This window comes from Dryobates pubescens, chromosome 27 (assembly GCF_014839835.1).
Source record: "Dryobates pubescens isolate bDryPub1 chromosome 27, bDryPub1.pri, whole genome shotgun sequence".
Classification (NCBI taxonomy): Eukaryota; Metazoa; Chordata; class Aves; order Piciformes; family Picidae; genus Dryobates; species Dryobates pubescens.
In genome coordinates this window covers 12,019,091-12,044,305 of record NC_071638.1, presented here as the reverse complement: position 1 = coordinate 12,044,305, position 25,215 = coordinate 12,019,091, and the positions used below count along the sequence as shown (strand labels likewise).

At 48.1% G+C, this 25,215-nt stretch overlaps 1 long non-coding RNA gene across 1 annotated transcript in view; it reads right to left on the bottom strand.

Moving 5' to 3' along the window:
* Window positions 1-25,215, bottom strand: part of LOC128898599 (uncharacterized) — a 39,747-nt gene that overhangs the window by 2,139 nt on the left and 12,393 nt on the right. Inside the window, exon 2 of the long non-coding RNA XR_008462912.1 lies at window positions 6,869-6,946. This is a non-coding gene — a long non-coding RNA (uncharacterized LOC128898599). The remainder of the gene's footprint in view (window positions 1-6,868; window positions 6,947-25,215) is intronic.

Below are 25,215 nucleotides of genomic sequence, written 5' to 3'. Positions count from 1 at the left end.
CAGACATAACAGCAAACATGAGTCAACTTGCTTTGCCCTCACAGTTCAAAACTTGGCCTCTTGGTGCAACCACAGATTTTGAGAGAGACAGCCTGCTTAAGGATGTGAGAAACCACCCTGGAGGAAACAGAAGGCACACCTTCAGCTGCCCCAGTACTCAGTACAACAGGGGACATCTGAGGGTGGTGACTTCTTCAGTGGAAGTTGCAGAGCTCACGGGTGAGAGCTGGTGTATAAAAGGACAAGTCGGACAGAGTTCCTCACCTCCGTAGTGTGGCAGACTGGAAGTGAGAAATCTGGGCTCAGATCAGCAGAGGGTAAAAGGCAGCCAAGCAAGAAACCAGGTTTCTCTCTCTCTCTCTGTGTATGTGTGTTTCACAAGCATTCCCCTTTCCTGGTTGGGGAAGCAATTTCAGGCCAGCAAAGCTAAGGCAACATTTCTTGTGCAAGGCTGAGTCTGTCTTCGAGCAGCTCTCAGGTCAGTTCTGGTGCGTGCCAAGCTACCTGTCACCACACAACTGTCACAAAATGGAAGTGGACAGAGAGAGAAAACAAAAATCCAATGGATTCACACTCTTGAGGCAGCAAAGTATTGGTCAACAGAAGCAGGGTAGAAGGATACAGCCCTGGAGTCCTCAACACAGAAGGACATGGACCTGCTGGAGTTGGCCCAGAGGACAGCCACAAATATAATCAGGGGCTGGAGCAGCTCTGCTATGAGGACAGGCTGAGGGAGCTGGGGGTGTTCAGCCTGGAGAAGAGAAGGCTTCAAGGACACCTAGTAGCAGCCTTCCAGTACCTGAAGGGGGCTACATGAAAGCTGGAAAGAGGCTTTTGACTAGGGCTTGTAAGGACAGGATGAGAGAGAATGGATTGAAGCAGGCAGATTTAGACTGGAGATTAGGAAGAAATTCTTTCCAGTGAAAGTGGTGAGACACTGGAACAGGTTGCCCAGGGAAGCTGTGGATGCCCCCTTCCTGGAGGTGTTCAAGGCCAGGCTGGATAAGGCCTTGAGCAGCCTGGGCTAGTGGAAAGTGTCCTTGCCCATGGCAGCAGGGTTGGAACTGGATGATCATTAAGGCCTCTTCAAACCCAAAACGTTCCATGAATCTATGAGAGCTCTAGTATTTACTTAAAGTAGGAGGCTGCCAGGTTCTCTTGTTTAGCAAGGTCCCAAGGAGAAGTCCCAAAGTGTGATAGTACCAGAAACAGAGAGAATGAAAACAGAAGCCCACTTAGAATCATAGAATTGTTAAGGTTGGAAGGGACCTCAAGGATCATCCAGTTCCAATCCCCCTGCCATGGGCAGGGACACCTCACACTACAGCAGGTTGCTCACAGCCACATCCAGCCTGGCCTTCAAAACCTCCAGGGATGAGGCTTCCACCACCTCCCTGGGCAACCTGTGACAATCTCTCACCACCCTCATGGGGAAGAACTACTTCCTAACATCCAATCTGAATCTACCCATTTCTAGTTTTGCTCCATTCCCCCCAATCCTATCACTCCCTGACACCCTAAAAAGTCCCTCCCCAGCTTTCTTGTAGCCCCCTTCAGATACTGGTAGGCCACAATAAGGTCTCCTGGGAGCCTTCTCTTCTCCAGACTGAACAGCCCCAGCTCCCTCAGTGTGTCCTCATAGGACACCTCACTAGTTTGAATTCTGAAGAGCCTTCTGAAACACAGATTGAAATCTGAGACAGCAAGCATTTAGAAACTAAGAAATACACCCAAAGTGAAAGTTGCAGATTGAAGTTTGTGTGTTTTTAACATTCTCTTCTTTGGAGTTCTGTAGTTTGTCAGCTGCTTTATTTTCCTGTTATTACTTGGCCTTTAAGTCAGCAATTTACCCATCAAAACAAACTGTCTAGCTCACGAACAAACTGTCTAGCTCACAAGGGAGCTGAAGCCAATTCCCACTAGAGCCAGTGGAAAAGTTTTCTTTGAGTTCAGTGGGGTTGGTATCTGGCAGCCTCTGAGACCACAATTCATGACAGGACACATTACAAGAAATCTGAAAAAAAAAGATAAAGCTGGGGGGGGGGGAAATGGACACAGTCATCAAGTTTCACTTTTCTCATCCCCTTACATAATGGCAGAGTCTTTTGATAGCTTAAGAGCTCTGGCTCTGTAGCATTAGAGTGAGGGCAAAGAGAAAACCTCATGGCTGTCCATGGGAAATCTCCAGCTCTTCTTGCAATGCTCCATCAGACTGGCATGAAACAAAGTTTCCTTCAGTTTTTTTTTCCCTTTGGGTTCTTGAAGTGAAGCTGTAGCTTTTGCAGAATGTAATTTCTTGAAGGCCAGTGACATCCTGGGGTGTGTTAGAATGGGTGTGGTTAGTAGGCAGAGAATTCAAGGGGGACAGGGAAACACAGGAGAGAGGCCAGTGGAGGGAAGGCCATGATGATTAGGGCACTGGAGCATCTCTCTTTATAAGAGAGGCTGAGAGACCTGGGGCTCTTTAGCCTGGAAAAGACAAGGCTGAGAGGGGATCTGATCAATGCTTATCAGTATCTAAAGCATGGAGGTCAAGAGGATAGAGCTGGCTATTTTCAGTGGTACCCAGTGACAGGACAAGGGACAATGGGTACAACCTAGAACACAGGAGGTGTCACTTGAACTTAAGGAAAAACTTCTTCACTTTGAGGGGATTGGACCAGGCTGCCCAGAAATGCTCTCTTTCTCTGGAGACTTCCAAACTCCACCTGGACATGTTCCTGTGCAACCTGCTTTAGGTGAACCTGCTTAAGCAGGGGGGTTGGACTCGATCTCCAGAGGCCCCTTCCAACTCCTACCATTCTGTGCTTCTGTGATCTCCCACACAAACAACAGTGGGTCTCCCACTGCTGCCACAAACTACAGGGTCTCTCTTTGCTTCAAGGATTCCTGTTCCCATCCCAGGTGGCTTAGATGGAGGGAAGCAGGCAACCACATAACTGGAAGCCTGACATTTAATATGTGCAAGTGATGATTCAGTCACCAACTCACATTTTGCATGGACTCCCAATTTCTAGTTCTACCACTTTGCCTCCAAGCAATTCCCTTCCATCACAGCACACCACCTGCAGTTTCTCTCAGCCTTTGGCTCCTCTGATAGCAACTATTTTGAAAGAGGCAGATGTGGTGAGAGTACATTTCTAACATTTCCAGAACGATGTTCCAATTCTACTTGGGCTAAGGAACTAGCAGAGAGCTTTAAGAAGCCTTCTTACAACAGCTAACAGACTTCTGCCTCACATAAGAGGACAACCTTGGGAAGCTGAACCTTGGTGTCACAAACACTCAGCAGTTTTGTTCCTGACATCACTAATGGCTGCTTTGTCAGGTGCCTGCAGCAGTGCTCCCACATACGTCACTGTGGCAGGGCAAAACACCAACAAAAGCACTTTCCAGCACCTGAACATGAGAAGGTCCTGAAGAGCAACCTTTTGCCTGCTCAGCCTGAGACACCTGCAAGAGTTATTATTTTATTTTAAAGGTGTCTTCTCTGCTTTCTAGAGGCACACAGATGCAGATGTGAAGGAAGAAATCTCTCCCCCTCCAGTCAAATCTCCTTCCATGTTTCTCAGAATGAGCACTGGCACAAGAGAGAAACCCAAAAGCTGAATCAAACCAGAAGCAGGAGAGCCTGAACTGCAGGACACATGCCACTGCTGTCACATCAGCTGTTTGCAAAGGACTCTTTGGCTTCAGTGTCATCAAGCTGTGAGCTGCCAGTGCCAATACCATCAGCAGCAGGCCCTCCTAGCACAGTCACATGTGATACTCAAAAAACAAGGCTGGATAAACCTCTGCAGCAGAGGTCTAGGGGGTCACAGGGTGAATTCCCATTCCTTCAGGGTGTTTTCCCCCCTCAACATGTATGACAGCCATAGCACTCTCTCATCAGCCTGAGACTGAAACAGAAGTTGCTCTGGACAGGTGCTTGGAATGTATACTACTAGGGACTGAGTGATGAGGAGAGGAGAGGAACAGTCCCTGCTCAAGTTGCCACTTAGCAGAGAAACACAAAGTGTCTATGGAGCACAGGGGAAGTAAGATTTGTAAGAGACAGTGAGGAGTGTCTACACTTCTGAATTCAGCAAGCAAGTCAATCCATTTCTGAGATCAACTCTGTAAGCCAATGTAAAGCCTGAGAAATAAAATGCAACTGAGGGTACAAGAAGCCTAGGTCTTGCCTGCCACTGGGAAGGACACACAGGAGGTTACAAATTATAGAATCAACCAGGTTGGAAAAGACCTCAGAGATCATCAAGTCCAAGCTATTACCTAATACCTAACACCTCATGACTACTGGACCATGGCTCCAAGTGCCACATACAATCCTTTTTTGAACACTTCCAGGGACAGTGACTCCACCACCTCCCTGGGCAAATCCCTGTAACTCAGAAGAGCTCTGTTAGCCAGGGTTTGTGTTCCTCAGCTGTGGAGAATGAGGGTGTCTTTCGTGTTTTCAGGTGATTCAAGTGTCATCATCTCACAAGCACATAATTTTCTTCACATTGCTTGGTGGGGTGGAAGAACATGGAGTATCCCTCACCATCCCTCCAGTGGCCTTCCAGTTATCTGAAGGGGGCCTACAAGAAGGCTGGGGAGGGACTTCTCAGGATATCAGGTAGTGATAGGACTAGGGGGAATGGAATGAAGCTGGAGGTAGGGAGGTTCAGGCTGCAGGTGAGGAGGAAGTTCTTCACCATGAGAGTGGTGAAGCCCTGGAATGGGTTGTCCAGGGAGGTGGTTGAGGCCCAGTCCCTGGAGTTGTTTAAGACCAGGCTGGCTGAGGCTCTAGCCAGCCTGATCTAGTGTGGGGTGTCCCTGCCCATGGCAGGGGGCTTGGAACTAGATGATCCTTGTGGTCCCTTCCAACCCTGAGTGATACTATGATCCCGTACACTCTCCACAGTGATAAAGGAGTGAAGAGCAGCAAGGAAGTCACCAGGAAGTAGAAAGCTAGAGATATGGGGGGTTAATTACACTTAGGTACTGTGTTCATACCAGAGAGGCACAATTTCCCCCTCCTTTCCCTTGCTTGCCTGTATGACCAGAATGGCTGCTTCTTTCTCTTTGCTTTCAGTGCCTCTGTACTTTAGATCTTTACCTGCAGCCAAAACGGACAGTGTTCATTTTCACTTCCCTGCAGAAAGGGCAGCCAAGTGCATTTTGTATTTCATGTTGTACAAGCATAACCCACTGGAAAAAGACAAGAATTTTCTGTTCAGTGCTCTTCTGACCTTCATCCTACTTGACCAACTACTCAGTTTTGATTCCTAGTCCTAACAAAAAGTCACCCCACTGCACTGTGCTCACCAATCTGAAAACTGAGACATGGAGAGAGTGAGTCACGAAAGGAATCAACTTCCCATGAATAAGATGCATAGAAGACTTCCAGTTTAGATTTTGAAGCTTGCTGTTTCTACACCTTCTGCTCAGCAACATCAGCAGGGCTCTAACAGGGTTAGACAGTACGAATGGACCTTCTCTGTAGAGAACAGTAAGCCACTGCTTGCCATACAAACAGTGGCAGTGGAAATACTCTCTTGTGTTCTACCAGCAAAACAAGCCCAAAAAACACACCACCAAAACACCACATTTTGCTGACTGACTCAACACAGCCCTCAAACACTTGCAGTCTTCTTGTAAATATCATCCATGCCCAATCACCAACACCAAGCAATAAACCAGATAATCATCGCTTCCATTTGCCAAGAAGCCAACCTTTGACATTCACTGTGGAACAATAAACATTTATAAAGCATTACAGCAGGAAAGCCTGACTGACAGAAGGTGAGCTCATGGGCAGTGGCAGAGCCTGCTCTTGTGATGTTACATCACTCTGTTCAACAGCTCAGAGACTTTAGCTGGGGATGGGACGAGCTTTGACAAGGCCAAGTGCCAGGTCCTGCACTCAGACCACAACAACCCCAGGCAATGCTATAGGCTTGAGGCAGAGTCCAACAGAAAGGTGGCACAGAAAGCCAATGGCATCCTGGCTTGGAGCAGCAATGGGGTGACTAGCAGGAGCAGGGCAGGGATTGTCCCCCTGGACTCAGAACTGCTGAGGCCACCCCTGAGTGCTGGGTTCAGTTTTGGGCACCTCCATACAAGAAAGACATCGAGGGGCTGGAGTAGGTGCAAAGAGGAGGGCAATGAAGCTGGTGAAGGGCCTGGAGAATAAATCTCATGAGGAGTGATTGAGGAAGTTTGGGCTGTTTAGTTTGAAAAAGAGGAGGTTAAGAGGAGACCTCATCACTCTCTACAACTACCTGAAAAGATGTTGTAGAGAGGCAGGGGCTGATCTCTTCCCACAGGTCATTAGTGACGGAACAAGAGGGAATGGTCTCAAGCTGCACCACAGGAGGCTGAGGCTGGACATGAGGACAAATTTTTTCCCTGCAAGAGTGGTGGTCAGGCATTGGAATGTGCTGGGAGGTGGTGGAGTCACCAACCCTGGATGTGTTTAAAGATCACTGGGATGTGGTGATTGGGGATACAGTTTAGGGGTGAATTTTGTACAGTAGGTTAATGGTTGGATTTGATGATCCCATTTCCAGCCTGAAGGATTCTGTGATTCCCTTCTCCATCCATACAAGCAAGAAGGTCTTTGCATTTCAAACACTGCAGGCTCACAGCATACAGCTCTGTGTCACCCAGAATGAAAGCTTACCTAATCCATTGCAGACAAATACTGGAATACAGAATATTTGGAGTTTCCTACTGCCTGAGACACCAAGGCAACCAGGAAAAGCACAAATGGAGTTTTGAGAGCTGATTCTCCCTTTATGATTTCCAAGTCAAAGCAACTGAAACTCCTGGGAGGACTTTTATATGAATTCATTACTGTTTTGTGTCGAAGGCAATTACTTACCCACATGTAAGACAAAACCTGAATAGGTAGAGCAGGACAGAGGGTGGTCCACATTGAAAGGCCAGCAGAGGGAAATACCTAAACATAAGAAAAAAAAAGTATAAAATCCTTATTACAAGACTCCAAAAAAACCACCCAACAACCCAGCAAATGAATTTTACTCTTTCAGTGAACCTGTTTGCTCTTAACTCTCCCAAACACATGAAAACCTAGAGGGAAAACCTAGGTGAAAAGGCTCTGAAATACAAAGTGATGTTATCCTGATTTTCTCAAATCAATCCAAACACCACCACAGCAAAGCAACTCTCTCCACTATCTTTAAAATGAAATTAAAAGGCTAGATGGTTAAAATAAACAAGAAGCAAACAAACAACCCACAGCAGCCCTCCAAACAATTTGACACATCACCCTGCTAGAAAATGAATCTGTAAATAGTATTTGCATCATTTCAAGCCCATTCACACAGTCTGGTTCAGTGCCTGTTAATGTGGGAGGCTGCCATAGTTAAGCCAAATTGCAGCTGTGTTCTGCACGGACAAACACAACATAGAATGGTTTGGGTCAGAAGGGACCTCCAGTCCAACCCCCCTGCAGTCAGCAGGACATCCCCCACTAGATCAGGTTGCCTCAAGCCATGTCCAGCCTCACCTTGAATAACTCCGGGGCTGGGGCCTCAACTACCTCCCTGGACAACCTGTTGCAGTGTTCCAGCACCCTCATGCTAAAGAACTTGTTCCTCAGGTCCAATCTAAATCTGTTCTGCTCTCATTTCAAACCACTGCCCCTCATCCTGTCCCTGCAGGCCTTTGCAAACAGTCCCTCTGCAGCCTTCTTGTAGCCCCCTTCAGGTAGTGGCAGGCTGCTATTAGATCTGCCTGGCGCCTTCTCTTCTCCAGGTTAAATAACCCCAGCTCCCTCAGCCTGGCCTTAAAGCAGAGCTGCTCCAGCCCCCTGATCATCTTTGTGGCCCTCCTCTGGCCCCTCTCCATCAGGTCCATCTCAGGTAATCAATCTCATTCCTCCATATGCTAAAAATATCCAACACTGGAAACTGGCAGCCCTGGTGCCCCCCATCATTACACAGTCATACTCACAGAGCTTTCATGCCAGACACCTGCTGTTCATACATGGACAAATTAAATTACAGCCTTCACATCAAGAAGCAAAAATAACCTTAGTGTCAGTTGCAAACTGTTTCCTAGGCAGCTAAAAACATGATTCAAACCATCACTATCAAGAGATGACAGCTCCACTGAATTGCTGTAACCTAAACCGTGATGATCACTTCTTGCCAAGCCCTGCCTCATTACACAGCCCAGGAGTGGCTCTGCACCACGTAGTAAATGATACAACAACCACAGAGAGTCACTGCAGCAAAGGGCTGAGCACACAACACCACTCAGGGAAGAGTTTCCAGACCCAAGGCATCTCATAAGGAAAAAAAGAGTTGCAAGCATTGCCTCCCTCATTGAGCAACTGTTCTACAAACCTTGAGAATGCCAAGAGCAGAATATGGGGCTGGAGTGCTTCAGACAGAGGAGTGACGAGCTTGCCACCCAGAACACCCTCTGCTCTCTGGAGTGGACATCTCCTTTTTATCACCAGAAGGTCCTAGCCTGGAGATCTTCTCACTTGTCCATCATTTGCACACAGGTGTATGTGTGGGAGAGCAGCAGGGCAAAGGAGATCTGTTGAAGACTGTGCCAGGTCTGTTTCTCCCCCTACCTGCTCCAGCCGGCAGATACCCTTGTGAATTCCAGAAATAGGCTCACCAGATCTCCCTTGCTTGTTCTCATCCAGCAGCAGATGCCAAGCAGGAGGCAATGCAGGATCCCAGAATGGCTCAGGTTGGAAGGAACTTCAGAGCTCATCTACTCCAACCTAACCCCTGGGCAGGTACACCTCTCAACTAGACTTGGCTGCTTAAAGCCCCATTCAACCTGGCCTTCAGCACCCCCAGGCAGGAGGCAGCCACAGCCTCCCTGGGCAGCCTGTTCCAGAGTCTAACCACCCTCCTACTTCTTCCTCAGATCCAGTCTAACCCTGCTCTCCTTCAGCTTCAAACTATTTCCCCTTTCCTGTCTCTAGACACCCTCAGGAAAAGTCCCTCTGCAGCCTTCCTAGAGGATCCCTTCAGGGATTGGAAGGCAGCTCTAAGGTCCCCCCAGAGCCTTCTCTTCTCCAGGCTGAACAACCCCAGCTCCCTCAGCCTGTCCTCATAGCAGAGGTGCTCCAGCCCTTGGATCATCTTTGTGGCCCTCCTCAGCAAACTTGCTGAGGATGAAGAGCTCATCCTGCTTATAGCAGTTGCTGTTACCCTCTTAGCTCATTCCTGGAAATCAAAGCTAAACTGGTGCTTAAGGCTGGCTAGGCTCTGCCTAGATACTAGACCCAAAGATCAGTGATCACCTTGTGACAGTCCAAGGAAACAAAGCACTGGGATGAAAGTCATCTCCTTCTTGTCCCTTAGTACTTCCTATTGTTTCTGAAGCATCTCTGAAAACTGCCAGGTACTCTTCACACTCACTGGAACCTCTCCAAAGTCCTTCCAGATGCACCAGCTACCACCTCAGCAAACCACATGCTGTTTTTTCCCACTTTCATGACTGGAAGTAAATCAGGAGTTTAAAGGACACCCCCCCAGAGCCCTCATTTCACCACTGGGCACAATGAATGCTGCTGAAGAGCCGTTGAGAAACAAAGCAGATACTTCATTTCAGCAGGGCTTACTGGAAGGAGGTGTCACGTTTTCAGAACAGGATCTGCTGGTGATTGAAGGCTGAGCTGCTGCAAGCTGAGCCCCAAGCACTTAGTGCACTCGGAAATTCCCTGGCAATGCTGTTAAAAAGGAGCAGACATTTCCTGTAATTTTCAGAAACATTTTATATCTCCCCTCCTCCTTTGTAGCCTTGGTGGTAAGAAGGGGGAGAGAGAGCATACCACATTGCCATGAAGTGCAATATGAATGAATCACTCAGGTTCAAAGTGGAAACCTCAGCTACCTGAGCTCAGGAGAAAGCTTAAAGCAAACTTCTCTCATCGTGAAGAGGCCAGGATTTTTCTGCTGACTTTAGGAAAAGCAGTATGCACACTTTCAATTGCAGGCAACTACAAAAGGATGTGAACTTGCCTTTTTATTCACTGCTGGCAAAGGAGAAGTCCTCCAGGCCTTCCTGAAATACCCTTTTCTGTTTGCTAGATTTAGCAGTGCAAGCCTTTTGTTCTCCTCTCTTGCTCAGGACCTTCCCTAAACAACCAAATGAACCCACCCAGTCAGGTCACACAGAGTGTTCTTCCCACAGCTATGCAGTGCTGCTGCATCAAGCAACCTAGAAGCCAGAGACAGACTCAACAGTCAAGCACGTCCTGCACTTGGGTCATGACAACCCCAAGCAATGCTGCAGGCTTGGGGCGGAGTGGCTGGAAAGCAGCCTGGTGGAAAAGGATCTGGGGGTGCTGGTGGGCAGCTGAACATGAGCCAGCAGTGCCCAGCTGGCTAAGAAGGCTGAGGGCATCCTGGTCTTCTCCCAGGCAGCCAGTACCAGAACAAGAGGACACAGTCTCAGGCTGTGCCAGTGGAGGTTTAGGCTGGATGTTAGGAAGAAGTTCTATACAGAGAGAGTGATTGCCCATTGGAATGTGCTGCCGGGGGGGGGGTGGTGGAGTCACCATCATTGAAGGTGTTCAGGAGGAGACTCGCTGGCTTGCTTGGTGCCATGGCTTAGTTGTTTAGGTGGGTTGGATTGGTTGATAGGTTGGACACGATGATCTTGAAGGTCTCTTCCAACCTGGTTTATTCTATTCTATTCTAAACCCAGTGTGTCCAGCAGGAGTAGGGCAGCGATGGTGCCTCTCTGCTGGGCCCTGCTGAGGCCAAAGCCTGAGCACTGGGTTTAGTTCCGGGTGCCACAGGCATAGGCCTCCCATGAAAGATGCTAAGATGGGACCTTCAGGTAATGGTTAACCTTGAAGTCTCAAGGCTTTTTGCCTAGTGAGGGATTTCAAGGGGTAGACATTCAAATAATATGGGTCTGCAAATAAGCAGCCAAAAATTTAAAACCCAAAGTAAAAAAGAAGGTGCTCTGCTTTGTAGGCACTCTCTGATGCAAAGAGCAGGAGCATCTGAAGCCTTGTGCAAGAAGCAGGCCGGATTAAAGCCAGGGCATAATGATGGCAATTTTATTAGGGAAATAGATCAGAATAGCTTCTGGGCAAGGCAGGGGTGAATTTCTTGCAACAGGCTTTTTAATGACTCGTCTCTTACATGAAATTGAATGACTAAGGATCAGAGTGAGTCAAACTCCTTGAAGCACAAGAGGCTCCTGACCCGCCTCGCACTGCGGTACACTGCGGGTTAAAAGGGTTCTGCTCCTTCACCCATCTGAGGAAATGACACCAGCTCCCCCGGAAGACAACGTCCACGTTCAACCCCTTCACACCAGGGCATGAGAAAGTTGGGAAGGAATTTCTTGCATTTTTTTTTCTGAACTGTCAACATTAATACTTTGTTTCTTCCTGCTTGTGTCTGAAAACACAGCCCTGCTCGGCGCTGCCTGCACGTCCTGTGGGCTGCACAGGGAAACAGCTAGGAGGTTAAAAATGTAAATAGAAAGAAGCATTTATTAAATCTCATGGCAAATTCATGAAAAACAAAACCCTCTGCAGACTGAAACCAAAACAAGTGTTGTGAAAAGGGAATGGTACCTAGTGATAGAAGCACACAGGAGCATCAAGGAAGGCACGCTGAGACCAATAGACGCCGGCATTACAGAGGGTCCCAGAATGGCTCAGGCTGGAAGGGACCTCAGAGATCATCTCCTCCAACCTCCCCACCATGGGGAGAGACACCTCTCAACTAGACTCAGCTGCTCAAGGCCTCATCCAACCTACCCTTCAATAACCCCAGGCAGGGGGCAGCCACAGCCTCCCCGGGCAGCCTGTTCCTGGAGGCTCCCTTCAGGGACTGGAAGACAGCCCTAAGGTCCCCCTGGAGTTTTCTGCAGGCTGAACAAGTCCTGCATCTCAGCCTGTCCTCATAGCAGAGGTGCTCCAGCCTATGGATCATCTTTGTGGCCCTCCTCAGCAAACTTGCTGAGGATGAAGAAAGAGCTCATCCTGCTCATGGCAGTTGCTGTTATCCTCTTAGCTTATCCTTGGAAATCAAAGCTAAACTAGTGCCTAAGGCTGGTTAGGCTTTGCCTAGACGCTAGACCTAAAGATCAGAGATCCTCTTGTGACGGTCCAAGGAAACAAAGTAATGGGATGAAAGCCATCTCCTTCTTGTTCCTTAGTACTTCCTATTGTTTCTGAACTTCTTCCTCAGATCCAGTCTAACCCTGCTCTCCCTCAGCTTCAAACCATTCTCCCTTGCCCTGTCTCTAGACACCCTCCTGAAAAGTCCCTCTGCAGCCTTCCTTTAGGATCTTGGTTCTAAAAGGATTCTGAATAGCACAGAGAAACCAAAGGTGTTCCCTTACATGCCATTTGTATTACCCTGTTTGAAGCACACTTCCAAGCATGCACAGCTCCACACAAATCCCTAAACAGGGATTTGATATTGCTCCAGAATTTGCAGAGGTGCTCTGCTTTACACAGCCCTTTAAGAAGGAACCAGGGAAATCCTAAGCTAGGGCAGCTCAGTATGCTCCAGTAATTGAAGTAACGTGGCAAGAGAATGGATAGATATGGATGTGCTGGAACGTGTCCAGAGAAGGGCCACAAGGATGATCAGAAGCCTGGAGCTCCTCTCCTATGGGGACAGGCTGAGAGAGTTTGGGCAGTTCAGTCTGGAGAAGAAAAAGCTCTGAGGAGACATTATTGTGGCCATTCAGTATCTGAAAGGGGCCTACAAGAAAGCTGGGGGTAGACATTTTAGAGTGTCAGGTAGTGACAGGGGAATGGAACCAAGCTAAAGGAAGGCAGATTCAGATTAGATGTTAGGAAGAAGTTCTTCACCATGAGGGTGGCAAGATTGCCCAGGGAGGTGGTGGAAGCCTCATCCCTGGAGGTTTTTAAGGGCAGGCTGGATGTGGTTGTGAGCAACATGATGTAGTATGAGGTGTCCCTGTCCAAGACAGGGGGGTTGGAACTGGATGATCCTTGAGGTCCCTTCCAACCCTAACAATTCCGTGATCAGCTTCAGTGAACATGGAGCCAACTAAAACATTTAGAAAGAAGCGAAGTAGCTGCAGACTGCAGGATCCTTGTACTTCCTAGGTGCTCAGCAACAGAAGCAGCACCAGTCATTTGTCAACAATCATGGCTGCATCAACATGTAACACTTCTTAGGTTTATAATTCCTTACTGATTATCCATCAATTCCTGCTAACACTGCTGGGATCACTTTCAGACAGACTTCGAGGCCACACGTGAGCAGAGCAGAAGAATGAGTAAGATTCTGGTACACAATTCTGAGGTTTTTACCTCCAGGAAACCGATCCTGAAGGATAAAGGTATATGATGGGTGGTCCTCAATCACTTCCTTTATGTGAGGACTGAGGTCTGAGCAGGAAAAAAAGAGCCAAGGAAGGAAGTCTGCAGCACCCCTCGAACACACACGCACCTTCCTCATCAACTCCTTCAACACTTCAGATGGTTCAACTTGGAGCTGAGCCTCAGCAGTCAGAGGCTGGGGCAGAAATAAACAGCTTGCACAAGCAACACTCTCTGCTATTAAGTTTTCAGAAGCGACTTAAAAATTAGGTCAGTCTAATTTGTGGCTGGGACTTTGTTCTTTCCCTGCTATGAACTCACAATGATGTCAGTCTCATGTTCAAACATGCCACATTTAGCAGCATGCAGGCTTCCTGAGAGACTCTCTCAGCCTTCCTTTGTGCAAAAGACTTCTGCCAGATTCTTAGCTCATACCTCCCTGACTCAGCCATGCCACTCCAGTTTCAAGGGAGTTGCACTGGCTTCCCGTCAAACACTGCAGAGTTTGGAGGAAGGGAGAATTTGTTTGGTGGTTTCTGGGGCTTGGGTTTGTTTGCTTTTTGTGCATTTGACTTTTTTTTCCTTTACTCACTAAATGCTTAAGAACATGTAGCCATCTTCAGGTTATCATTTTAGGCTCCAGCTTCATTACACAACACCCAGCAGAGTACTGGTCGTTAAAGGGTGCATGGGAGAAAAGGTGTTTGGAACTAATTCAATCCACCCTTCAGTACTTAAAGGGGGCTTACAAGAAAGATGGCAAGAGACTTTTTAACCAGGGTCTGTAGATACAGGACAAGGGTTAATCACAGAATGTGAGGGGTTGGAAGGGACCTCCAGAGAGCATCCAGTCCAATGCCCCCTGCCAGAGCAGGATCACCCAGGGCAGGTCCCACAGGAACAAATCCAGGTGGGTTTGCAATGTCTGCAGAGAAGGAGACTCCACAACTCTCTGGGCAGCCTGCTCCAGGGCTCTGGCACCCTCACCATACAGAAGTGTCTCCTTGTGTTGAGGGAGAACCTCCTGTGTTCCATTGCTCCTTGGCTCATCACTAGGCACCGCCACAAAGAGCCTAGCACCTTCACTTTGACACCCACCCCTCAGATATTTACATACAGACACTGATCAGATCCCTTCTTAGCCTTCTCCTGTCCAGACTAAACAGCCCCAGGGCTCTCAGTCTTTATAGCAGAGATGTTCCAGACCCACAATCATCCTCATAGCTCATATTTTTTAAGCATGACAGCTTGTGAAGCACAAGGATGATGTTGTCTGTCCAGATACAAAACTCCATGTAAGCCCTGGACCCAGGAGTAAGCTTTTGCAAGTATCTTCAACTAGACCCAAGTGAAGCAGCTGTTTGAACCACCACTGCTGTTTGTCATTCCTGGATGGCAAAAGACAAAAGAGAGATTTTAAAAGCAGTTATTAGTTGCTTTCCCTTCTCACCTACCAGCAGGAGACCCACTCTGAGGTGCCACCCAACCTCTTCCCCTCTGCTTTCCCCTCATCCTCTCAGGCAGGTCCTATCAGCCTTCTCTTAACTCGAGGGCAAAAAAGTCAGGGGGGAGTAAAAGAAACCCATCAAAAAGTACAAAAGTACTTCAAGCACTATACTTCTCCCACTCTCTTGTTCATGATGCTGAAGGTCCCAGCTGGTACAAATATTTGTCTTTGGGTTTGGTTGGTTTTGAACTATCATCTCAGTATGTTCATCAACATGGTTAGGAAAGCATCTCACTGTCTGAGGAGAAGCTGCATTATCTCAGGGGCACTTCCAGCACCACAATAAATTCCATCTGCTCTATGAAAGGAAACATGCAGGTGTGGTTCACAAGAGCTGCACATCCAACAGACCCCCCATGATTACAGAATCAGCCAGGTTGGAAGAGACCTCCAAGATCATCAAGTCCAACTTATCACCCAACCCTAACTAATCAACTAGACCACGGCACTGCGTGCCTCACCCAGGCTTTTCTTAAACACCTCCAGGGATGTTGACCCCACCCTGGGCAGCCCATTCCAATGGGCAATCTCTCCTTCTGTGAAGAACTTCTAAGATCAAGCCTAAACTTCCCCCTGTGCAGCTTGAGACTGTGTCCTCTTATTCTGTCACAGGCTGCCTGGGAGAAGAGACCAACCCCCACCTGGCTACAACCTCCCTTCAGGTAGCTGCAGACAGCAATAAGGTCACCCCTGAGCCTCTTCTTCTCCAGGTTAAACACCCCCAGCTCCCTCAGCGTCTCCTCCTAGGGCTTGTGCTCCATACCTCTCCCCAGCTTTGTTGCCCTTCTCTGGACACGTTTAAGCAACTCAACATCTTTCCTGAATTGAGGGGCCCAGAACTGGACACAAGACTCAAGGTGTGGCCTAACCAGTGCTGAGTACAGGGCACAATGACCTCCCTGCTCCTGCTGGCCACACTGTTCCTGATCCAAGCCAGGATGCCATTGGCTTTCTTGGCCACCTGGGCACACTGTTGGCTCATGATCAGCCTACTGTCAACCAGTACCCCCAGGTCCCTTTCTGCCTGGCTGCTCTCCAGCCACTCTGTATCTGCAACTGTCCAAGGGTACTGGAAAAGCAGAGAGAGGAGACTTTTTTTATGAGCTTTAAGAGGGACAAAATGAACCCAGCCCTGCGCCCCAGCAGGCACCAAGCCCTTCCTTGACACAGAAGAAAAAACCAAAACTTCCAAAACATCTTCACATCCATCTTGTCCTCCTTCCCAAACAGGAAAAGAAGTGCAAGGCACATCCTGAAGTATGTCATAAATTACCCAATGAATGGCATTCCTCATGGAAACCGCCTGGCTGAAGCTGTATCACTGCAAAGATGCATTAGAGGACAGCAAGAAAGCTACAAGATAACCTCCTAAAGAGGTTGGAGTTCATACCAAAGCAAGAAAGTCCTGGAGTCATCAGAGAGTTCCTAGATTTGTGGTACATTGTTCCCATAAACAAACTTCTCTCTGGATTACAAAATTGTTTATTGTTATTAACTCAGACTCGACCTAGATTTGGATTGATATTCACTGGGCTTGTTCCAAGTTTTAAGTGGGGTTTGTGTTTCTGAAACCTCACTTGCCTTTTTTGCTCTGGTGAGACCTCTCCTGCAGTGCTGTGTCCACCTCTGGAGCCCTCAGCACAGGAAGGACATGGACCTGATGGAGCAGGTCCAGAGAGGACCACAAAGATGACTCGGGGCCTGGGGCACTTCTGTTGTGAGGGCAGGCTGAGGGAGCTGAGGGTGTTCAGCCTGGAAGGCTCCAGAGAGTCCTAAGAACAACTTTCCAGCAACTGAAAGGGTCTCCAAGAAGGCTGCAGAGGGACTGTTGGCAAAGGCCTGCAGTGACAGGATGAGGGACAATGGTTTGAAAGGAGAGAAGAGCAGATCTAGATTGGATGTGAGGAACAAGTTCTGCACCAGGAGGGTGGGGAAACGCTGCAACGGGTTGCTGAGGGAGGTGGTTGAGGCCCCAGGCCTAGAGATCTTCAAGGTCAGGGTCAACAAGGCTCTGAGCAACCTGCTCTAGTGGAGGATGTCCCTGCTGACTGCAGGGGGTTTGGACTGGATGACCTTTGGAGGTCCTTTCCAACCCAAACCACTCTAAGATGTTTCCCTGTATTCTTAGTGCATACTCAGATTCATATAGGGATGAGTGGCACGAAAAGACTGACCCGAGTGAGTAGAAGTAGTCATTCCACAAACACACTCAAGAGCAGCCATTTTTTACCAAAGAGTGCCAAAAGCATTTCAGATGTGCAGCCCTAGATGAGAAATCTTTTCCAGAAGAAGCTTCCTCCCTGCCTGCATTTGCCCTCTCTGCTAGGATTCTGGCACAGGTCAAAGCATGCAGGAAAAGAGCTGAATGCAGCCACAGAAGTGGAGGTGACAAGGAAAGAGGGGAAGGAGAAGCACTCCTTCCACCCCCTTCAGGCGTCTTACTCTGCAGCCATACCACCATGCTCAAGCCAGAGCAGTGAACTCCTAGGGCATGCACTCTAAAATCAAGTAATCCATGGCCTGGGAGCTGGGCAAATGCAAGCACAAAGCCAAGGAATTTTGTAGAACATATCAGGCTTCATTTATCTTAGACTGCTTGCACCTAGAAGGAAATGTATCTAGTCTATCTGTAGCTACAATGCCTATTCAGGACAGAACCATTCTTTAGTTGATTAGATGGTGTCGCATGATAGGTTGGACTCTATGATCTCAAAGGTCTTCTCCAACCTGGTTAATTCTATTTTATTCCCAGTCTTGTGCTCACCTTCAACCTGAAGTGTAATTTTGCCAAAGTTCAGCTTTATGGCACTGTACTGAAAGCATAACCACACAGGACCACAGGATGTTAGGGGTCTCCAAGTCCAACCCCCTTGCCAGAGCAGGAGCGTATGATCACACAACAATAACTCTGAGAAGCAGCTTCAGGTTTGCTAGGGAAACCACCTGGCACCAAACGTCTGCCTATTGGTATGCCCATGGCCACAGGCCTGCAGCTCACTCAAAAGACAAAGAAGCTGCAGAGATACATATTTTTTTTTAACTACTATTTTTTAACATGTATGGCAGCTAAATTTTCCTGATACTGCAAGAAAGCTTCAGCGCAGGGCACAGGCAGTGTGCAGAGGAAGCACAGAATCACAGAATGGTAGAGGCTGGAAGGCACCTCGAGAGATCAGCCAGTCCAACCCCCCTGCCACAGCAGGATCACCTATGCCAGATCACACAGGAACTCATCCAGGCAGGTCTTGAATATATCCAGGGAAAGAGACTCCACAACCCCCCTGGGCAGCCTGTTCCAGTGTTCTGTCACCCTCACAGGGAAACAATCCTCCCTCCTGTTTCCATGGAACTTCCTATGCCTCAATTTCCACCATTGCCCCTTGTCCTGACATTGGGCATCACCCAGCAGAGCCTGGCTCCAGCCTCTTGGCACTCACCTTTCACATATTTATCAACAGGGATGAGATCACCTCTCAGTCTCCTCCTCTCCAAGCTACAGAGCCCCAGCTCCCTCAGTCTCTCCTCATAAGGAAGATGTTCCACTCCCTTCATTATTTCATGGCTCTGCACTGGACTCTCTCAAGCAGTTCCCTGAGGTCCTTCTTGAACTGAGGGGTCCAGAACTGGACACAATATTCCAGATGTGGCCTCACTAGGGCAGAGTAGTGGAGGAGGAGAACCTCTCTCAATCTGCTGGCCACAGCCCTTCTAATCCACCCCAGGCTACCATTGGCCTTTCTGGCCCCAAGAGCACATTGCTGGCTCATGGTCAACCTTCCATCCACTAGGACCCCCACATCCTTTTCCCCTTCACTGCTCCCCAGCAGATCAATCCTCCACCTATACTGGTCCATGGGATTGCTCTTTCCCAAGTGCAAGACTCTACACTTGCCCTTGTTGAACTTCATTCAATTTCTCCCTGCCCAGCTCTCAGCCTGTCCAAGTCTCTCTGAATGGCAGCACAACCCTCTGGTGTGTCAGCCACTCCTCTCAGCTTGGTGTCATCAGCAAACTTGCTGACAGTGCACTCGGTGCTCTCATCGAGGTCATTGATGAATATATTGAACAGTACTGGTCCCAATACTGACCCCTGAGGGACTCCACTAGATACAGGCCTCCAACTAGACTCTGTCCCATTGACCACAACTGACTTCTTCCCTTCAACCAGTTCCCATCCACCTCACTGCCTGATCATCCAGAGGAGATGCTTAAATCTAAGCCTCACCAGCTAGCTCTGAACTAAGCCACCAACTTCGTGTTTAAACTTAGTCTTTGATAGGAAGGTGAGTTTATGACATGGCACTGCCACAGAGCTTACCACCCTTGGGTTGAATGCTTTCTCCACAGCACAGTGCAGATGGATGAGGCCAACCATGCCAAGCTGTGCTATCCCCCTCACCACCTCATCCAGAAGGATTTGTTCTGCAGTTTCTGCTGTGTGCCACCACAGTACCAGACACCAGAGGAAGCACATGATCTCTTCAGCTTCTGTTACTGCTTCTGCTCAGACAGACAGCATAAGGAATGGAAAAATCAGCTCCCCTCCAGCACACAGAAGCTGCTGCAGACAGCTGAAGCGGTCTGCACATGTAACTGAGTGCAAAGCAAGCTGGAAGGAGAGGGGAAAAAATGCACCAGTGCCCTAAAAAATGCACCTGGCTACCAGGCATTAGGCTGTGACACCCACTGCTGTCCTTAGAGATGATACACCTTTACCTTTAAACAAAGCATGCACTGCCTAGATAGGAAAAGGGGCTTTGTCCACCAGGAACTCCTGCCCCAACAGATGGTGCCTGCTGCCTGGGTCTAGAGACCTAAAGCCCTGTGGCATAGTTCATAGCAGACCATTGCCACTTATGCTCAGTGGCCTTAGTTTTGTGGTGTGTTGCAGGTAAAACCCAAGCCAATTAATGCTTTCAGCACATCTGCAGAGGCAATATGAGACAGCACCAGCATGGAGATTGTTCATGCAGCCTTAGCACAGCGTCCTTGGTCTTACCCAGCACAACAGGGATGGTCCTTACATAGGCACCTTCCTCAGGGCAGTACTCATTCACTTGAGGGCTAATTACTCAACCACAATCCCATCTGCTTTGCATTCACCTTAAAGAAAATCTTATGCAAAAAGGTAAGAGCTTGGCTAGGAGTCTTTGGCCCAAGATCCTCATACCAGTGCTGTGCTGCTTGCCAGGTCATCAGTGAGTGCAGTCCAGGAGTTTGCAGCAGACAGATCATGCCAAACTGGAAGAACTTTGTCAGTAAAATAAAATCTTTAAGCCTAACAGCAGAAAGTGCTCTTTGTGCTTCACTAATCTTGCCAAACTATACTGTAGGCAGCTACAATTAATAAAAGTGTTCTTAGGAAGCTTAATGACAACATTGGAGTCATGGTTTCTCTGCTTCAGGTAGACTGGAATGAAGAAAACCAAAAAGTTTTCTGCAGAAATGTCTCCTCCTGTACTGTGGCCCCTCAGAAAGGGAGAAAATACTCCCAAGGGAGATGGCTTCACTACAGATAGCAATTGAAGGGGTACAGGTCTACAGCAACTGAAGGGGTACATGTCTACCCAAGAACATCATCTTCTCTGCCTCCCCATGGGCAATACCCATGAGGAGAGACCTCATTGCTCTCTACAACTACCTGAAGGGTGGTTGTAGACACCCTGGGCAGCCCATTCCAATGGGCAATCACTCTCTCTGTGTAGAACTTCCTCCTAACCTCCAGCCTAAACCTCCCCTGGTGCAGCTTGAGACTGTGTCCTCTTGTTCTGGTGCTGCTTGCCTGGGAGAAGAGACTGACCTCCACCTGTCCACAACCTCCCTTCAGGTAGTTGTAGAGAGCCATACATTGGCATTTCACACCCACTGCTGGACCTCACTCAAATATCTTAAAGCAGTGGCTCCCAGACAGGACAGTGAATGGTCTGGGCACTGATCTGGTTTGACTAAACCACAGCCATATCCAAACTTCTTTTGGTGAACAACTGACATCAAGCAAATGATAGGACAAGGGACAATGATTTGAAATGAGAGGAGCAGATTTAGAGTAGGTGTTAAGAACAAGTTCTATACCATGAGGGTAGTTGAACACTGGAACAGGTTGTCCAGGGAGGTATTTGAGGCCCCATCCCTGGAGATATTGAAGGTGAGGCTGGACAAGGCTCAGGGCAACCTGGTCTAGTGGAGGATGCTGACTGCAGAGGGGGTTGGACTAGATGACCTCTGGAGGTACCTTCCATCCCAAACCATTCTATGATTTACTGCCTTAACATTAATGTTTCTTTTCAGGGAGAAAAGATCACAGAGGACCAGACTAACTAATAATCTGAGTACATTCTTTTACTATTTTAGAGGCACAATTAAATACTCCTGGAACCTTCCACAGACTGTCTGCCCATCCAGTAAAGCTAAAGGCAATTCCCGTGGTGCTCCACCTAACACTTGCTATTTTCACACTTTAAATACATTCAGGTTTTGCCATGAGAAAGCTTTTCTGAGGAGTAAGTTCCATGTCTGAACTCAGCAATTGCATTACCAATAATTTCAGACACAGAAAACTCTTAAAACCCATCTCTACAGTGCTGATAGTCCAAGCAGGAATGGTGTGTTGCACCCACCATGGCAGAAGCATTCAGAACTTCACAATGAGGTGTGGTGAGTAGGTGAAGAGAGGTTCTCCTCCCACTCTACTCTGCCCTGGTGAGGCCACATCTTGAATATTGAATCTGGTTCTGGAACCATCAGGTCAAGAAGGACCTCAGGGAATTGCTTGAGAGCATCCAGAACAGAGCCACAAAGCTGCTGAAGGAAGTGGAACATCTCCCTGTGAGAACAGGCTGAGGGAGCTGGGGCTCTTGAGCTTGGAGCAGAGGAGCCTGAGGGGTGCCCTCATTCTTGGTGATAAAGATGTGCAGGGCAGTGTGGGGAGGATGGAGCCAGGCTCTGCTCAGGGATGTCCAAGGACAGGACAAGGGGCAACGGGAGCAAGGTGGTGCCACAGGAACAGAAGGAGAAACTTTGTCACTGTGAGGGTGCCAGAAGAACAGGCTGCCCAGAGAGGTTGTGGAGTCTCCTCCTCTGGAGGCATTCCAAACCCACCTGGATGTGCTTCTGTGTGACCTGCCCTGGGTGATCCTGCTCTGGCAGGGGGCCTGGACTGGATGTTCTCTGGAAGTCCCTCCAGCCACTACCATTCTGTGATTCTGTGAAGCAAGCAGCCAGTGTGCCACCACCAGGTTACTATGACAGGCATCTTCTGATTTTCTCCCAACAATTAAGAAAACCTTAAAGTTAAAAAATTATGAAGGAGAAGAACAACTCTGGGCCACCAGAGTCTCACAGGTTTCAGCTCAACTATAAAGAACAGGAGATTTTAAACCTGCTAAAAGGTCTGGTTATTTTATTACCCTATTTATAGTATTATCATGATCAACTGTATTTTGATTCTAATTTCTGAATCCAGAGCTCAAGTGTTTGAGGTTGGCAGCCAAGCTAAGAGGGAAATGAACTTGTGGCATCCTACACAAACAGTTCAGTGAAACCCCAGCATTACATCCTAGCACTTGACTGGCATTTTAAAGACACAGAGCTGAAAGCTCAGCCAGAAAGCTTCCTGAATCCTTGGAGCTTTGAGCTCCCTAAAACAAAATACCTTGGAAGCAAATCTCAGTTGAACAGTTGTGCACGACGGCACTAAGTTCATGTGCACTGCTTCACCGAGTTCACAGAGAACACAGTTAATAGCAGTGGTCAAAGGGATGTGTCCTACTGGAGCAAACCCAAGTTCACACAGAGACTGTTTTGAGGCTTGTCAGGAACTACCAAATGTAAACCCATCATTTCTGACCCCTCATCTTGCCTTAAGATTGCTGTCTCCAAATTTACCTCTCAAGGTCTTCTAGCAACACCCCCCTGCAGTCAGCAGGGATATCCCCCACTAGATCAGGTTGCTCAGAGCCTTGTCCAGCCTCACCTTGAAGATCTCCAGGGATGGGGCCTCAACTACCACCTTGGGCAACCTGTTGCAGTGCTCCACCACCCTCGTGGTGCAGAACCTTTTGCTCACATCCTATCTAAATCTGCTCTTCTCTCATTTCAAACCACTGCCCCTCATCCTGTCAGTGCAGGCCTTTGGGAACAGTCGCTCTGCAGCCTTCTTGTAGCCCCTTCAGGTACTGGCATGCTGGTATCTTCTGTCCCTTCTCCAGGCTGAACAAGCCCAGTTCCCTCCCCCAGATGATGAGGAAAAGTCTTTTTCTAGGAAAAAATAAATTACAAAACCAAACAAAAAACCAAACCAAAGAGCCTGTATGTGACTGCTGGAAGAAGAGGAGGCACACGATGGAAGAAATCACTCCAAACCTGGTGGTTTTGAGTCAGGAAAACATCAGAGTTCTTGCAGTTCCCATGAACCAAACAAGGAAAAGAGGGAAGAGTCAAGCCAAACCTCTTTAAAGAAGGAAGTAAAAGGAATACCAAGCCAAATTCAAGAGGAATTTAATTTGAAGGAGAATCAACACTCTACTTCAGCCTAACCACAGCACGACATGCCAAGGGATGTTTTTCATTCCATATTTACTCTTTACCTGGAAATAAGAAACTAAAGCTTTTCCCCTGCTCCCCACTGGAGTGATCTCAGTGCTATGTCACCAAGCCAGTTGTTTGCATTAGTTCACTACTAAAGGACAGTGGCTACAATGCAGCCAAGTTCACCACACTCATGGAAGGAATCCTACCAAAACTAGTATCACCCTGTCATGGTTCAGAAAGGGCCATTACAGAATCACACAAACCCCTGGGTTGGAAGGGACCTCCAAAGGTCATCTAGTCCAAGCTTCTGCAGTCAGAAGGGATATCCTCCACTAGAGCAGGTTGCCTTGAGCCTTGTCCAGCCTCACCTTGAAGATCTCCAGGTATGGGGCCTTAACTACCTCTCTGGGCAATCTGCTGCAGTGTTCCACCACCCTCACAGGGCAGAACTCGTTCCTCACATCCAATATAAATCTGCTCTGCTCTCATTTCAAACCATTGCCTCTCAGCCTGTCACTGCAGGCCTTTGCAAACAGCCCCTCTGCAGCCTTCTTGTAGCCCCCTTCAGGTACTGGCAGGCTGCTATTAGGTCTCCCTGGAGCCTTCTCTTCTCCAGGCTGAACACCCGCAGCTTTCTCAGCCTGTCCTCCTAGCAGGCCCCTGATCACTTTTGTGGCCTTCCTCTGGATCCACTCCATCAGATTAAGACACAGCCAGGCCAAAAGATCCTCAATTTAAGAAAAGAGAGGAAATTAAGAGCTGGATGTTTAGTTTCCAGCTGAGTCTGAAAGTTGTGGAAGGTATACATAGCACTTCACAAGGAAAGGGAACAGGAAGCCAGGGAAGAAAAGAGTCATTATGTTCAAATGGTAACATTTTCATGAGGTTACACAGGCCAAATGAGCATATCCCAGAAAAATGTGAATCCAAGCATGGGTGAAAAAACAGAAAGCAGAATGTGAGAGCAGATAGGGGGATGGAGGGGGAAGAGCCTCAGAAGAGCAAAGTCTATCAGAGGGGAACGTGTATCCTCACAAAACGAAAGACTGCAAGAAATGGTGCACAAAAATGGAAGGGTGCAGTTACATTGGATACTAGCAACCAGGTAATAAGAGCTGAGAAAGCAAAACCAGGTTTCACTAGAAAAGCTTCTCCCACACAGGATGCTGGCAAAAGTTAAGTTTGAGATGGACTAAGATGATCTAATGTCAGGAGTGACCTACTGAAGAAAAGAAAGTGATTAACACTACAGAAATTGGTTAACACTAAGCTACAATGTCCTCAAGGTTTATTAGGGAATTAAAGAATGTAAGGGCTGATCAGAAAGCAGAAATATGTGATGCTCCTTAAAGCTGTGCTAGCACAGGTACACAGGGCTTGTAAAACATGCTGGAGGCTAGAGACAAAAGATAAAAAAGAAGGGGAAGGAGGAAAAGCACACATACAAATTACAAGCAGGGCAACAAAACCCAGGCTGTGCCTTCCTCGAATGACAAAAGCCCTCCGCTGGCAAAACGCTGCCAGTTACAAGATCGGCACCGAGACGCCACAGGGACAGCAAGTTCAGCAGTAGGATGCTCTGGATTCCTACCTGCCCTATACATGATCTTTGGCAACACCATCTCTTGAAGTCTGGATGACACTGCACTACAGCCATGCAACAGCAGCTCTGCAGGGCTCCAGCTAAACCAGCCCAGAGTAAAATGGTTCTGCAAAACCCCAAGAATATTCATAGACTGGTTTACATTGGAAGGGACTTTAAAGATCATCTAGTTCAAAGCCCCCTGCCATCTAGGGCAGGGACACCTTCCTCTAGATCAGGCTGCTCAAGGCCTCATCCAGCCTGGCTTTGAACACCTCCAGGGAGGGGACATCCACA